Consider the following 15,751-nt stretch of genomic DNA (forward strand, 5'->3'; position numbering starts at 1 on the left):
CACCTTGGTTTTGTGAGTCATTTAGTTTTTCAAAGAACTGCGCCATTTGTTACTTCCTTTTAATTCCTTCACCTTCAGAGCAATTCCATGGGTGTAGAAGAGTAGGCTTTCTTATACTTTCACAGATGAAGAAACTGAGACCAAAGGAAGATTCAATGAATTCCCTAAATTTATACAAATCTTTGCTGGAAGAATCAGGAATATTATGATGATGATGACAACCACAACAATGACCATCACTACTACTACTAGTACTACTACTATTACCACCATCAACCTCCTCACCTACCCATAGTGTTTTAAGATCTGAGAAGAACTTTAAAAGTATTGTCTCATTTCATTCTTTCAGTAATCCTGGGAGGCAGGTGCTATCATTATCCATATTTTATAGAGTAGGAAATAGGCAGATCTTGCCTTCCAAAAGGGAGAGGGAGAGTACCGTCCAGGGACATTTTCTACAGAACTTGTTATTAGTGTTTATGAACTTCACAAAATAACCAGACCTCAGAGTTAGAGGCCATCTAATATAAAAAGACATGCCCCCCCCCAATATATCCAGTAAATGATTACACATATTTTGTAAGAAGAGATCCTTTTATTTTCTTAGGGGACCTTATCTAATTTTTGGTCATCCTAATTTTCAGTATATTTTTTAAAAAATCAATTCTAAATGTGCCATTTTGTGAACATTACCTGTTGCTAGTGGTTCTGCCCTTTGGGTCCAAGCGGAATCATCTTTTATATACATTAGAGTATTCTACATATTGAAGACAGCTCTCCTGCCTCTCTTCCTGCAGATTTCTATCTTCAGGGGGCAGCTAATGGTGCAATAGATGGAGCACTGAGTTTGGAGTGAGGAGCTACTGAGTCCAAATTTAGCGTTGGGCAATTACTAGATGTGTAGCCCTAAACAAGTCACTTAATCTCTGTTTATCTCAGATTCCTCAACTGAAAAATGAGCACCATAATAGCACCAACCTTATAGAGTTTTTATGGGGAGTCAAATGAAATAATTGAAAAAAGTGCTTCTCCCATCGAGTAGGTGTTACACAAATGAGCTTCATTCCCCCTCCAGATAAAAATCCCAGTTTCTCCAATCTATTCTCATGAACATATGCTAAGGGTCATCCATTAGTCTGTTTGTCTATCTCTGTGGATAATTTCCAGGTGACCAAGACCATTTGTAAAATGTGGCACATAGAACTGCAAACAAATATATTCTGAACGAGGCAGAGTAATAGCAATGCTATTCCATACCTAGTTTTGGACATTCTTCTTTTAATGCATCTCAAGAGCTTATTAGTTTGGGGTGGGGGTTCCTCAGATTATACCATCAGAGCACTAAGAGTTGGCAGTACACTGCAATCTCCAGATCTTTTTTCACATAAAATTTAGTCTGGCTATATCTGCCCCATCTTGCATTTGCAGAGTTGATTTTTTGAATGCAAGTATAAAACCTTACATGTTTCCCTACTACATTTCATCTTCTTCTATTTGATCCATCTATTTAGCCCGAGAGCTGTACATATATTTTATATTTCCCACAAAATGGAAACTCTGGGGGAGGTGGTGGCAAGGATTATATTTTTGTCCTTCTATGCCTACGGCCAATCAGAAATATTTTCCATGTAGTAACCACTAAGTAAATGTTTGTTCAATTAAAGATTTTTGAATCCTGATTCTGATATCCATCCTGTTACTGCCATTTGTAGTTATCAGTAAATTTGATAAATATGCCACTTGTATCTTTAGCTTTCCCTGTCCCTACACAGGTTTTCTTCAACCTGTTATTAATCCTAGGATTGTTGAAGAACTAATAGTTAAATGCTATTAGATTTATGGTACTTGGAGATCTCAGCCTTCTTTTAGTCTACTCTTTTATGAGGACCATAAAATATGAGGAATAAGAATTTGAGTTCTAGATGCTTCATTGATTTTATTGGGAAAAGAGGCCTCAGATTCAGGTAGAGGGAAGCTTTTGCTAGTGGTAATTACACTTTGTATTTATGTAAGTTATTTTTTTCAAATCTTCCAAGTACTTCAACAGCTGTCACCTCGTTTTATCTTCACAACCATCTTCTGAGATAAGACAGCTATTTATTTCCCCTGTTTTGCATGAAGCAACTGATTCATTGGCATAATGACTTTTCTTAGGTTGTGTAGCCAGTTCCTGGTAACCATGGGACTTAAATCTGGACTTTGTTTTTCCTGTTCAGGGCTCTTTCCACTAAATCATACTAACTTCTTCATGGGCTTCCTCATTAGATTATCCCTTTTTCCACCACTTTTTGGTTTGGTATGTCATGATACTAGAGTTAATTCTAGATCTGGAAATTAGAAAACAAAAACTAAATTGTGATTCTAATTGAAATTGTAGCTTTACTGAGGTGGCTTCAGTAGATTGAGAGCCAAGTCTAGATTTTGTGAACAATATTTGTTCAGTCAGTTTTTAGTCCTGTCTGACTCTTCATGACTCCATTTGAGATTTTCTTAGCAGAGATATCATAGTGGTTTGCCACTTCCTTCTCCAGCTTATTTTACAGATGAAGAAAGTGAGGCTCAGGATCACAGAGCTAGTGTCTGAACTCAGATTTGAACTCAGGAAAATGAATTTCCTGACTCCAGAACCAGCATTTATCCAGTTTGCCACACAGTAGATCTAGAAATAACACCTCTACCTGCTGTAAGTACACTCTTGCTCTGAGATTTGTGAGACCTAATACAAGTCTATGTCCTCAAAGTGTCCAGGAAAACCAGGCATAGTAATGGAGTTTCTTAATTAGTTTGTCCACTTTTATTTTTCTCTATCCTAGTCCTCTTGGCACACTGCTGTCAAAAAAAATTCACCTTTCTTCTTCAATTCTTAAAAAAAAAAAGTTGCGATCAAATATCCTCACATCACCTGTTTCCCAATTTATCACCTGTCCCTTCTAGAAAAATTTCTCTTTCAAACTTGTAAAACAAACAGTAACAAAGGGAGGGAGAAAAAGATAGCTCAGTTAAATTAAAGATTTTTAAAAATCTTACATGATATGCAGTGTTTCACAGTCATATTATTGTGTTTCTGCAGTTGAGTATTGCCTCTTTCCTTGCATGGAAATAAAAAAAATCATTATTACTTATAATGTAAAGACAACTCTGTAGCTTAGCATTCAACATTCTTTATAACCATGGCCCCAATTTACCTCTCCCTCTATTCGCCTTACATGAACCCTCTGTACTAGCCAGACTTGTCTATGCATTATCCACTGTATATCCTTTATAAAAATTCTCTCTGAGCTCAGGCTATTCTCTCCACCTGGCATATCCTCTTTATTCCTGGCAACCTAATTCCTTTTGCTTTTTCAATGACCAATTCAAGTTTCTCCTGGAAGCCTTCCCAGCCCAGCCCAGCCCAGCCCATCCATGGTGATTTCTTCTTCCTCTGAACTTCTGTAGTTAGTTCTTATTGAACACCACCTTCTACTCTAAGTCACAATTCTGTGTGTATGCTCTTTCTCTCCTCACCTAGATTTGATACTTCTAGGGGCATGAACTGTCCCGTAATACTTTGTTACATCCTTTGGACCGCCTGCTACATTATAGACATAGTAAGCACTGAATAAATACATCTTGAATTGAAATGAATCAGAAAAAAAAAGAAAAATGAAAGAGATGTCTAGGTGGAATGAAGGACAGGAGCAGCATTTTGCCTACCATTATAGAGTTGTTTTTATCTGCTTATAAGTGGCATATAAAATCAAAGCCTTCCCCCACAAGGACATTCTACCTTTTCTCACCCTATTTCAAGTACCAGTGCTTGATAAATAATTAGCCTTTCACCTTTGGACTGACTTTCCAATCCCTCAAGGTTTCGAATGCCCTATTTCTAAGTTTTGAGCTATCTCGAATACATTATACTTTATCCATTGCTCTCCTTTTTGCATGGAACCTGTGAGCTCAGATTATTCAGTTCCTTGTTCTTTTGAGTCATCTAGAAACTTTATTTAAACCCTAAACCCTTTCAATGCCCAGCACAAACCCCACATATTCTTATAGTCTTCTACTACTGTAGCATATATGCAGAATCAATCATTAAAGCTTAAGTAGAGCTTTAAAAGTTACCTAAACAAGAGTACATGATGCCTTTTTTTATCCTGTACCCTTTCTCAGAACAATGTTTTTAAATAATTGAAGAAAATGCTAATTTTCAGCTAAACGTTGGTGAAAATCAAAATCAAATTTTTGTCCCCATCGACCTTTATAGTCCCCTTGAAGTCTATTCAAGGGGTCCTTTAATGCCAGGTTGAGAACCTTTGACTAAGGGGGCAGCCAGGTGGCTTAGTGAATTGAGAGCTAGGTCTAGAGACGTGAAGTAATGAGATTATTATTGATGTTGTTCAGGAGGAAGCTGTGGTAAATGCTTTGTTTGTTGCTCACAAAAGTATCTTCACCTCTTCTCTCAGAAGGATAGCCAGAAGTGACTTCCCTTCACCAGGCCAGTATGTAATATTCTTGGAGACTATATATTTATATAAAATTCAATTTATTTATATTTAACAGATGTGAGTATAAGGATTGGTAACAAGGAAAGTCTCAACATTAAAAGGGAACTATATATCTACCCACTTTCCTATGTTTGCCTCACAGCAAACTCTTCTAAGTTTCTTGAAGCTACACTGAACTTCCTATCACTTACTAAAAAATCCCAAACAGCTATTTGACTAAAACCTAACTATAATCCTTTTTAAAAACAACTTAATTATTAAAGGCGTCTCCAAGTACACACAGAGTAAATTAGTTAAATTTTTAACTTTAACTTTAAATTTAAGTTAAATGATGGCTCCCAAAGTTCAGGCAAAACAGGCCTTTGATCTTTCTTTCTTCAAAATTGTTCTCCCGCACAGCAGATATGATAACTTCTTCTCCGTGATGATTTCTCAAGGTCAGGCAAGTAGAAACCTAGTGAGATGGGTTTGATTTCTCTCTCTCCTATAACCACCAAAGAGCAAGGCGGAGTTGAATCTGCCTCCACCAAAAGCTAAAGACCAATGCAGAGCTCAGTGACCAACTGTCAGAGTTTATCTGCTCTCCTTCCAAGTTCTTATCTTAATCAATATCTAATCTAATATCTAATCAATATCTAATCATATGTCTATTACATTTCTACAGACAGGAGGTTCTGCATTCAAAAGTGAATCAGACACTTCTTAGTCGTGGGATCCTGAGCAAGTCAAAGCCCCATAGCCTAGCTCTTACTGTTCTTCTGCCTTGCAACTAATACACAATATTGTTTCTAAGATGGAAAGTAAGGTTTTTTTTTTTTTTAAGAATCTCTAACTTAGATCACACCCATATTTTAGAGATTAATATCCTTCTCTGAAGCACTAACATAGAACAACTTTCTTATTTTACTAGTTAGTTTCCTTCTGGTAGCTAAGGGACTCAGACAGGTATTTATTAGTGGGTGACCCCCACAAGTCACTTAACCTTCTTGTACTTTTCTCAGTCTCCTCATCTGTAAGATGGGAATGATCCTAGCACTTTCCTCCCAGAGTTTCTGTAAGGATTAAATGAGATAACATATACAGCATTTCACAAACTTTAATGCATGCTCTAAATGTTAGTTACATTTAGTCATTCAAATTATAATTTTAATTAGCATCACAACTGAGCTTTTAACCATTTTCTAATTTCCAGATGTATTAGAATGAACTTTTCAATTAGATCCTTTACCTTTAAAGTTGGGAAGTACTTCTGTTTCTACTGTATTTTCCACAGGGCCTAGCCACAGTTCTAGGTCATCATCAGCACTCAATAAATACTTGCTAATTGATTAGTTAACCCTGATAGCTTATCATTCATTCCTTTCTAGACAAAATGGAATTATAGATTTTATTTTGAATTCATTTTATACTTTTTGGTTATAGCTGTTTCTATATTAGCAATCAATAAAGAGAATATCTGAGAGGGAAAAGGTTCTTTTATAATTACTATTATTTTTCAGTCAGGCTGGTTTCCTTCTTTCTGGCAGCTTTCAGACTAGAAGCACCATGCGCTTTATGAAGTGCTGGCAGTTCTGACAAGGCTATTGTCAAAGTTTCTACCAAAATTAGTGGTTAGATGGCCGACTAATCTTCCCCATTACTTGTTGCCCTTTATTTGCTTTTCTTCTGGCTTTCTGCTCTCCTAAAGTGAGGATGACTGATATGCTAACTGGGGTAGTTATTTCACCAAAGTGTTGCTTGACATGTAGGTTGTTATTTTATGATTTAGCATATTTTTATGATATATCTCATTTGGTAATTTTAAATTTACCTGTAATGAGATTGTCTTTATTTATTTGGTATCCTAGATAATTAATCTATTAACTGTTGGCACCAATTAGCTATCTAGGGTTTAAATAACTAATACCATTTAACTTTTAGGAAAAATATAACTTCTACCCTATCATTTTCTAGTGTCATTGGCACCTTGGAAGTTTCATGTGTATTATGTTCTGTGTATGAAGTATTATTCAGATTTATTATGACCTCGTCATGATGGGTGATATAAAGCAAGTTTTAACCTATTCTTTCATAATGCAATCCACTCTCAAAATGATCACAGACAATTTCATATAAATAGCTTCTCAGTATTAGAACACACATTATGTCATATGACTCCTCCCTTTGCACTGAACCCCTCCACAGATGAGACATTCTGTACTGGACAAATCTGAATGTAGACGGAATGTAGACATCATTGTTGACTATTAAAATATAATGTATGTGATTTTCAGCAACCAGATCATGGTCTTAACTGGCATATACACTCTATATTCTTAGACTACTCTCTAAATCAGTCCATTTCTCATGTATACCACTGGGGTTCAACTTTTCAGCTGCGTTACTATTCACCTACTCTATTTTCAACAGAAATCCCAAATTCCAGATCCCAAATTCGTTGACATAATTTTTAAGCTCTATACTCCAGTAATTCTGTAGTGACTCTTCTAACTCTATAATCATTCAAATGTAAACTCAAGTACATGCTTTCTTTATAACTCTTTCCATGCTACCATCTTCACAGTTCTGGTCTTCCAAATCTCCAATTCATATATCTTGATACTTTCTTTTAAAATATTTTAAATCTGAAATTAATAAATAACAAATGAACAAAAATAAGAACAGGAAATTGTACATGAAATCATTAATCTGTTAATTTATGATATATGAACACAGAACTTTTACAACCTTTTGTTCTCTTAAGTACATCGACATTTTCCAATCACTCCTTTTTTTATACTCTATTGCTAACTCACCCTAATTCCCTTTCTCCTCCAATTGAAAAATAAAATACAACAAAATCTTTAAAAATAAATATGTATAATCAAGCAAAACAAATTCTACACCATCCATGTTCATGTCTCATTCTGTACCTTGAGTGCATTGCCTTTATTTCTGGAGGTGAGGAGCATGTTTCACCATTTTATTTTCTGGAGTTATGGTTGCATTGTGACACAGTCTTTCAAAGTTGTTCTTTCCAGTGTTATTATATAAAATGCTCTCTGTTCTCATTTCACTCTGTGAAGTTATTATATCAATTTTTCTCTGGTTTCCTTTTACTTTAATGTGTTTTGCACCTCAATTCATGCATAATGTAACATCTCCCCTCTCCCAAATAAAAACCTGGAGTTGTAATTATCTCTGAAATGATCAATGATGATGAAAACTTTCTCTGTGGGATAGCTAGGTTTTACTTTTCTACTTTCCATTTTATTTTTCTACTTGCCATTTTATAGCATCCCAAGATCTTAACTTTGAAGCTTTACAAGATTCTGATACAAATCTCCTAATTATATTAATAACTAATATTTTTCCATAAGGTAGAAATTGTTCCAGAGGAATATAAATGATTAAAAAATTGATTTGGTGTGTTGTCAGTAGTTTGTTGAGAAAGAGATTAATTCTATCAGCTTAAATGACATTGATGAATTGATTATCTGTGGATTTTATGTAGCTACATCCCTCTCTCATTACTATGAATAAATTGCCAGCTGTATTTTAGCCTGATGAAAAGGCTTTCATTTTTTTTTATATTTCTTAGTCAAGGAAGGAAAATACTGATGTAGTTTAAACAGAAGAAGTATGCTCAAATCATTAGAGTCTCAAATCATCAGAGACTTCTGTCAAAAAGTTAGTTCAAATTCCCTGGTTCTGTGTAATTCTTTTAATTTTTATCATTGGAAAAATGGACCCTGGACTCTGATCTTTAAAGTAAAGACCAAATCTGGATTCTTTTTTTCTTGAGGAGGGTGGGGGATGCACACCAGATCTAAATTGTCTACCCAAGTGTCTTTCTAATTCAAGTTGAATAGAATAGTAATGAACTAGGACTGAACCTGCAAAAGAAAGGACTCTTGCATATTGATATTAGTCCATGTAGGAAGATTAGCAAAACATCTTATGATTCTTTGTGCTTTGCTTTCAATAAGACAGATGTCTAATGATGGAAATGAATGTCAGTCTATCCTTTGTTTGTTTGGAAGCTTGAGAAATGAGTCCTAGAGAATTTATCCCCTTTCAACACTTTTCTTTCCTGGGTCTGAGATTACATAGAGAGCACTTAAGTTAAATTTCTGCTCTCTTTATGTGCATACTTAGACACTGAAACATAGACCATTTATTCTTATGGGTCAAGACCCTGTAAAAATTAATGAGATGTGGCAAAATAGTCCTCTTGGGAATGATGAAATTTGGTGATTGCTGGGCTTGATTTGAGACAATAGCCCATGCTGCTGGTAGGGGGAGTCACTGGCCTGACCCAGGGATAAAATTACTTAATCCTGGAGGTGACTTAATTATCGCAGACCCATAAGAACACTATTTAGCATATATTATCCCATTTTCCCATACCTTGATTTTGGTAAAGACTGAGGAAGGAAGCTAAGAAATAGATCATTTAAAAAAACTTTTATTTTGTTGTTAAAAGAAAAAAAAAGCCCTTTCTATGAGCCTTTTACAACAGGTATGATCTGCTTTAAGCCTATCTAACAGGAAAATATGGATTCATAGAATCTAGGTAATGGGGTGATTGGTTTATGAAAGGACTCTTCTTTATAAAAGGATTAATAGCAGAAGTCTTAAACTATCAAGGTCTTAAATGTAATTCAGTTTCTGAAAATATGTTTATCTGCAACTCATTAAATATATATCTATTTCATGAAGATAAAGATATATCTATTACAGGAATATCTATCAGCAATGTTCATCCTTCAATAACATCTTTCATTATTATCATTATAGTTAGTAATATTTTCATCAGATTTACTTAATCATAGCTAATAATGTAGCATGTCTGTATCAAGCTCTGCCGCAAAGATTATTACTGCTAACTATTATTCCCATGTGAAGAAGCATTAAGATCAATCAGTAAAGATTATTGCTCTTACCTTTCACCCCAGCAAGACAGGTCCTTTCTGATGCCATCTATTTTCTTTGATTGAGACCCTACTTTGCTCTCTGCCTTCTGGTGATGCTTCTATTCAAAATTAATTTTGAGAGTTTTTTTTCTTTTATGGTTGTTTGAAAGTTGGTTTAGGAAAGCTTAGAATGTTCCTTACTCTGCCAATTTAGCTGCTGGAAATGAGAATCTTGACTGTCTAGACTTAAGAAAGTATTAATAATGCATATCAGTCATTAAAGACCAAATAGACATCTTTGAGGCTAGATCTGCAGGGCACATTATCATTACCAAAATCCCCTCTTATTATAGGTGTATTTTATAGCTCCTCCCCTCCTCCAAGCAATAAGGAACCTGACCTTGAACCATGACAGAACCTCAGAGAAATACAAATGCCACAAAAGTCTAGGAGTAATTTTTCTCTCTGAGGAATATTAGTGAGGACCAACCATAGCAACACCAGAAAAGACAGAAAGAGAAACCTTGCATCATTGCAGGTGAGCTGGTGCAAGCTTCTCAGATCCTTATTTCCTGACTCCTTCCCCATCCTTTTAGATATTATGCTGAAAGGGTTGGGACTGCCTGAATAGGACACACCAGTACTGAAGGAACAAGAGAATTGCATTAAATAGCAACCAAATCTGGTGGAGTCTTTGGTGCTAGTTTCTGGTGTATAGCTTCAGCCACACCATTTTGACCTACTTACCACACCAGAACCTCATGAAAATGCAAATGCCACAGAAGCCTAGGACCGCATGTCCTCCACATGCTGAGGATATCACAGATCTTTTTATTTAAATATTAATTTCCCCATGGATGCCCATATATGTGCCTACACACACACACACACACACACACACACACACACACACACACACAGACTTTGTCTTTCCTACTTCTTGGGGATGCTTGATCTGAAGAAACACCTAGAGAGATGGTCTTCACTGGGAAAGGATAGAGGGAACAGAGATGTGACTTCCTCAACATATAGAACTCTTGGATGAGGAAATTCTCTTGACATTAATAATGATGGGGTCTAGTCACTGGGTGGAAGATCCTGCCCATGGTATCTTGGGTTGTGATTGGTCAGGCTTTGCTACATTGCCCTGTCTAGAATCAGAGGAACATGTTACTTCACCACCATTTTTAAATCTATTGCTCAATCTTGTCCTCCTTTTCCAATTTATGCCCTATTACAACATAACTTCCCTGAGGCAAGGACTGTAATACTTCCTTATATTTATGTATCTCAGGACTTAGCACAGTCCCAGTAACATAGTAAGTGCTTAATAAATGCTTTTTTTCATGAATTCATTCATTCACAATTACCTAGAGCACTGAGTTAAGTGACTTGTCCAATGTTATGTAACTAATATGTATGAGAGGCAGAGACTACAGATATTCTGGCTCTAGGACCATTAACTTAAAAACTGCATTTTTCAAAGGAATTCAGTTCTGTGAAGAATTAGGACTTCATATGTATGTATGTATGTATGTATGTATGTACTTCCATAGACATATTGCAGTCATATTACCAGGTAAGCAATGCTATTGATGTTGAATGTATGTCTTTGTGTTAAGATGTTTAGTTCATCTAGCTTATTACTCACATATTGCTCATCATTACATAGATATTTGAAGCTGTAGGTTGAATTACTTTCCCTGAGATATTTTATCCTGTATTTATTCTGTATATTATTCTTTGTATATTTTATTCTGATATTTATCTAATTCACATTATCCTCCTTATGTTGTGTCTGCTATTCTTATTGCCACTTGGTTTGGTAGATATATGTAAGAAGTTTTTTCTCTCTCCCTCTGTTTTCAATTTAAAGCTCATTTGAGCTTTGAATTTAATTTTAATTTCTAGTGTTATAAGGGGAATTTAAGGGAAAGGAGGAATTTAAGGATGGGAACTCACAACAAGTAAATGAATAGTTTTATTAGCTAAAAGGGATGGGGATGGTAGGGGATGATGGACCAACTATTTCCCACCCAGATAGTTATCTCAATAAGGTTTCTATTCTAAGCTTTACCTAGCTAAACTATAACTAAACTAAAGGGTAAATAAAAGATAAAGTCCAAAAGGAGAGCCCAGATTCTCACAAACTTCCAGAGTCCTTGGTAGGGTCAGACTGAAGAATCCAGTTTTATGGTCCTTACAATGATCCTGAAAGGGAGGAGATCACACCCAAATCAGTTCTTTCCACCAGAGTGAATGGGGAACTCAAACTCAACCTTTTTCTTGAGGATAATTCAAGGCAAGCAGCTTCAAAGATGATTTATTCAGGGAGACTCTCAGCCTCTCACCTCCATGTCTGAATCTCAGCTTCAGAGAGACAGTTGTAAACTGCCCAACCACTTAGAATTTTGCAAATTCCCTAGCTACGCTAGAAAAATTTCTCTGGTATTTAATATGTATTATCAAAGGAATGATTAAAGATCATCTATAAAAGGAAACAATATTTACAAAACAGCATGTGACCTGATTAAGAATAGGTCACTTTTTAATAGGACTACTAGATTTATAGAAGTGGATCAATTTATTTCACCCATATTTTAGTAAAGAATTTAACTAAATATTTGATGTTTTTCTTCTAGACAAGTTGAAGAAATTTTAGTTAAATGATAATTGGTGTTCATACTGTTTTTGTTCATGAGGGTGATCTCTTGACTTGAGAGTGAATTGGATTTAAGGTTCTAGTCCTCTCAGAATATCCCATAGATCCAGGTAAAAATAAAGTTAGGTAGATGGTGAGCAGACCAAATGGGTAAACCACAAACTAGACTTGAATGATTTTAATATCACATCAGAAGGAGATCTCCAGTAAAATTCTTTGGGGATTTGTGTTGGCCTTGTGGTATTTAGTTTTTATTGATAACTTGATAAAATATAGAGATGCATGCAACTAGAAAGGATAAATAACATGTGAGATGACTAAATCAGAGTCCAACATGATGTGGAATGTTGAACCAAATATAAAAAGAAAGTTGGTTGGAATAAATGCAAAATCTTATACTTGTTTTTTTAAAGTCAATTTAATAGAAATAAATGGTAAAGTTGCAATTGAAAAGCAATTTAACTGAAAATGATCATGGGTTCTGTTAGACTACACATTCAACACAGAACAATGGAACAATATGCCATTAAAGAAAGCTCATAATCTTAGGCTGCATTGAAAGAAAATATAAAAAGGGATGAGGATTTTGTCTTGTAAAGGACTGGGGAAGTGAGAGTCTAACAACTTTGCCTTGGTTACATTACATCTGGAGTATTGTGTATGTGTGGGAACCAAATTTTAGAAAGTTGTTGTAAGTTTGAGAATATCTAGGGGAGAGCAAATGATGAAGGGTCTTGAGTTCTTGCCCAAAGGTTTGGTTGCAGGAACTATTGCTAGTTAGCCTAGAGAAAATAAGACATAAGGGTGGGGATGAGGGTGGAGCAGAGAGCAAAAAATAATGATAGCTAACTACAAGTAAAAAAAATTAATTAATTTGCTATATTAAAGTACTCAAGTATCTCTTTCCCTCCTTCTCTCCTCACAGTAGCCAAGACATCATTTGACAAAAAATATGCATATAAAACTATGCCTTGCTGGTTTCTATTCATTTCATTTATTATTATTATTATTATTATTATTATTATAGGTATTATATATATTATACTCCTTTCTCTGGAGGTAATAGGTTTTTAAAGTTTTTCCATGTGCAAGAGTGATTAGATTTTTTTCTTTTTGGTTACAAAGGACAGAACTTGAAGAAATGAGTGGAAGTATCGAAGAGGAAAGTTTAGGCTTGATATCTAGGAAAACTTACAAAAATTAGAGTTTCACTGAAGTGGAAGGAACTACTTTGGTAGCACTGGGTTCATCTTTACTAGTAACCTTCAAGTAAATGTCAGCTAAGAGGTATTCATCTCCCTGCCCAAGACCCATTTTCCCAGGCAATAATAGAGTATGGATAGACCACAAAATAAAAAAAATATATATAACATAGATAATGTTAATTTGTGGTTTTCTAAGTCATTATGTGGTTTACTGAGATCCATTTCTATTTGAGTTGGATTGAATAACCACTTGTCAGATATAATGCAGAGAGGATGTCCTTTCCAATTCTTCAGATTGGCAAGCCTCCTATCAAATGTGTTTACTGACACTTAGATACCCTCCCTCTTTTCGCAAGAGTCCTATGCCTTATATTGTGGACAATAATTCAAATTTCATTTAAAATACCATTTTCTTCACCAATTTTTTATTTCTCACAGTTGATTTTCTTCTCTAAAACCCCTTTCTTCAACTGCTACCAATAATAAAAGCACTGCCTCTGTCTCCCTTAGGTCTTTAGTTCTTTCCTTAGTATTTTTTAATCTTTAGCAATGCTTTCTGGATTCCTTCTGGTCATGTAATTTCTCTTTATTTTAAGGCAACATTACTTGAGTTCAAATCCTACCCCCATTTACTAGCTGAGTGACCACAGGCAAGTAATTAATCCTCTTTGCTTAGCTTTCTAATTTTTAAAATGGGGATAATAATAGTGTTTACTTCCCAAGGTTGTGAAGATTAAATGAGAACATACTTATAAATCACTTTGTAAACCTTAAAGGGCTATATAAATGTCAGCTGTTATTATTAGAAATAGTAATAATAGGAGTAAAACACCATAGTGTGTAGTGCTAATCAGATTAAATATGTTTCAGAAGCAGAGAAGAGAATAAACATTTGTTAAGCTCCTACCAGGAACTGCACTAAGCAGTTTGTAAAAATTATTCTAATCTTCACAACAACTCCATTAGCTTGAGTTTCTATTATTATTATTATTCTCAATCTATAAATGAGGAAACTGAGGCACAGGAATATTGTGGTTTTACCAGGGACACAGAGCTAGCATGTATCTATGATTGGATTTGAACTCAGGTCTTCCTGACTAAACCCAGTATTTTCACCATTCTGCACCTAGAAATCTTATATCCACCAAGTACATACAAAGCTATTTCAAGAGGGATAGAGATTTGAGAACCAGTGGGAATAAACAAAAGTTTTGTATAAGAGATGGCACCTGAGCTATGATGTCTTTTAGGTAGAGAGTACATTCCAGACACAAGTGGCTACCTGTGTAAAAGGAAGGAAAGATGAATTGTCTTTTGTAGGAAACATTTGGGTGGAAGACAAGCCACATCTTGAGTGCATGTTCCAAGAAATCAGAATATTTGCATATTTGTCAGAAGGCTTCCTTATCAGGGAAGAATGCCAAAAAAAATGAAATTTGAAGTGGGTTTTGAAAGAAATAATCCAACTCCATAAGCTTGTATTACATTTCTATTGCATGTAGAGTACCATGGTAGCCACTGGATGAAGATGCTGCTTTTAGAAAAGTTAAGAAATCTGGCCTCAGATACTTCCTAGCTGTGTGAACCTGGGCAAGTCACTTAACCCCCATTGCCTAGCTCTTACCACTCTTCTGTCTTGGGACCATTACATAATATTGATTCTAACATGGGAGGTAAGGGTTTCATTTATTTATTTATTTATTTAATTTATTTTTCTTTCTTTTTTCTTTTTTTGGGGGGGGGGAGGTAAGAGTTTTTTTTTTAAAAAAAGAAAAGATAAGGTTACTTCCCTACACAAACTGAATATAAGAGACATTGTTCTGGACCCACTCATCTTTACCTTGATCTGAAATCATATCCGATCTGGGGTTCAGGAGGGCCACTTGCAAGCCCTTTCCCCTGCCTTTGCTTTCGAAGGCAGAGATTACAGGAGTTTTGAATTGTGTCATTTATGTGGGCAATATCTTTTAGATTGCTAGCATTACCTGGAACCAACATACAGTTTTAAAGTTTAAATAGAGGTGAAATATTCTAGAATGCCACTCACTTTCCCACCAACTCTCTCCACCTACAATCAAGGTTTAATTAGGGGAAGTCCCAGCTCTCTGGCACACTCCAAAAGTCTTGGACTATATGGATAGCCCAGGCCAATTAATCTAGAGGGTTGTTTCAATATCTTTTTTTTTAACTTTTATTTTTAGAATAACAAGCATTTCTTTTTTTTTTCCTTTCTACCTTCCACACCCTGAGCTGAAAAAGAACAAAATTCTTTTAGGAAATATGTGTAAGGAGAAACTAGACTAACCTGTGCAGAGAGCACTTCTGAATATTGTTCCTACTGTAGATGTGGAATTAGATTTTTATTACATATATTATTACATATATTATTGCATTAATGTAACTCAGATAAAATATACTTTATTCTAATAGGAAAACATTTTAAAGGAAACAAAGAAAAACTTTGGTGGACGTAAAAACTAAAGCAAGGTATTTGCCCTCCAG

General features: G+C 35.2%; 1 long non-coding RNA gene across 3 annotated transcripts; it reads right to left on the reverse strand.

Annotated features, from left to right (window-relative positions):
- Positions 1-2,105: 2,105 nt before the first annotated feature.
- Positions 2,106-11,852, reverse strand: LOC103104832 (uncharacterized). Of its 3 annotated transcripts, none has more exons than XR_008911198.1 (4): positions 11,530-11,852; positions 9,906-10,025; positions 3,028-3,083; positions 2,106-2,327 (listed from the first exon to the last, which is right to left on the reverse strand). It is a non-coding gene; the product is annotated as an uncharacterized LOC103104832 (long non-coding RNA). The 3 variants fall into 3 exon arrangements; XR_008911196.1 differs by having other exon boundaries at positions 11,587-11,850; XR_008911197.1 differs by having other exon boundaries at positions 11,662-11,847.
- Between the last annotated feature and the right edge of the window lie 3,899 nt (positions 11,853-15,751).

Source organism: Monodelphis domestica, chromosome 4 (assembly GCF_027887165.1).
Source record: "Monodelphis domestica isolate mMonDom1 chromosome 4, mMonDom1.pri, whole genome shotgun sequence".
Taxonomy (NCBI): Eukaryota; Metazoa; Chordata; class Mammalia; order Didelphimorphia; family Didelphidae; genus Monodelphis; species Monodelphis domestica.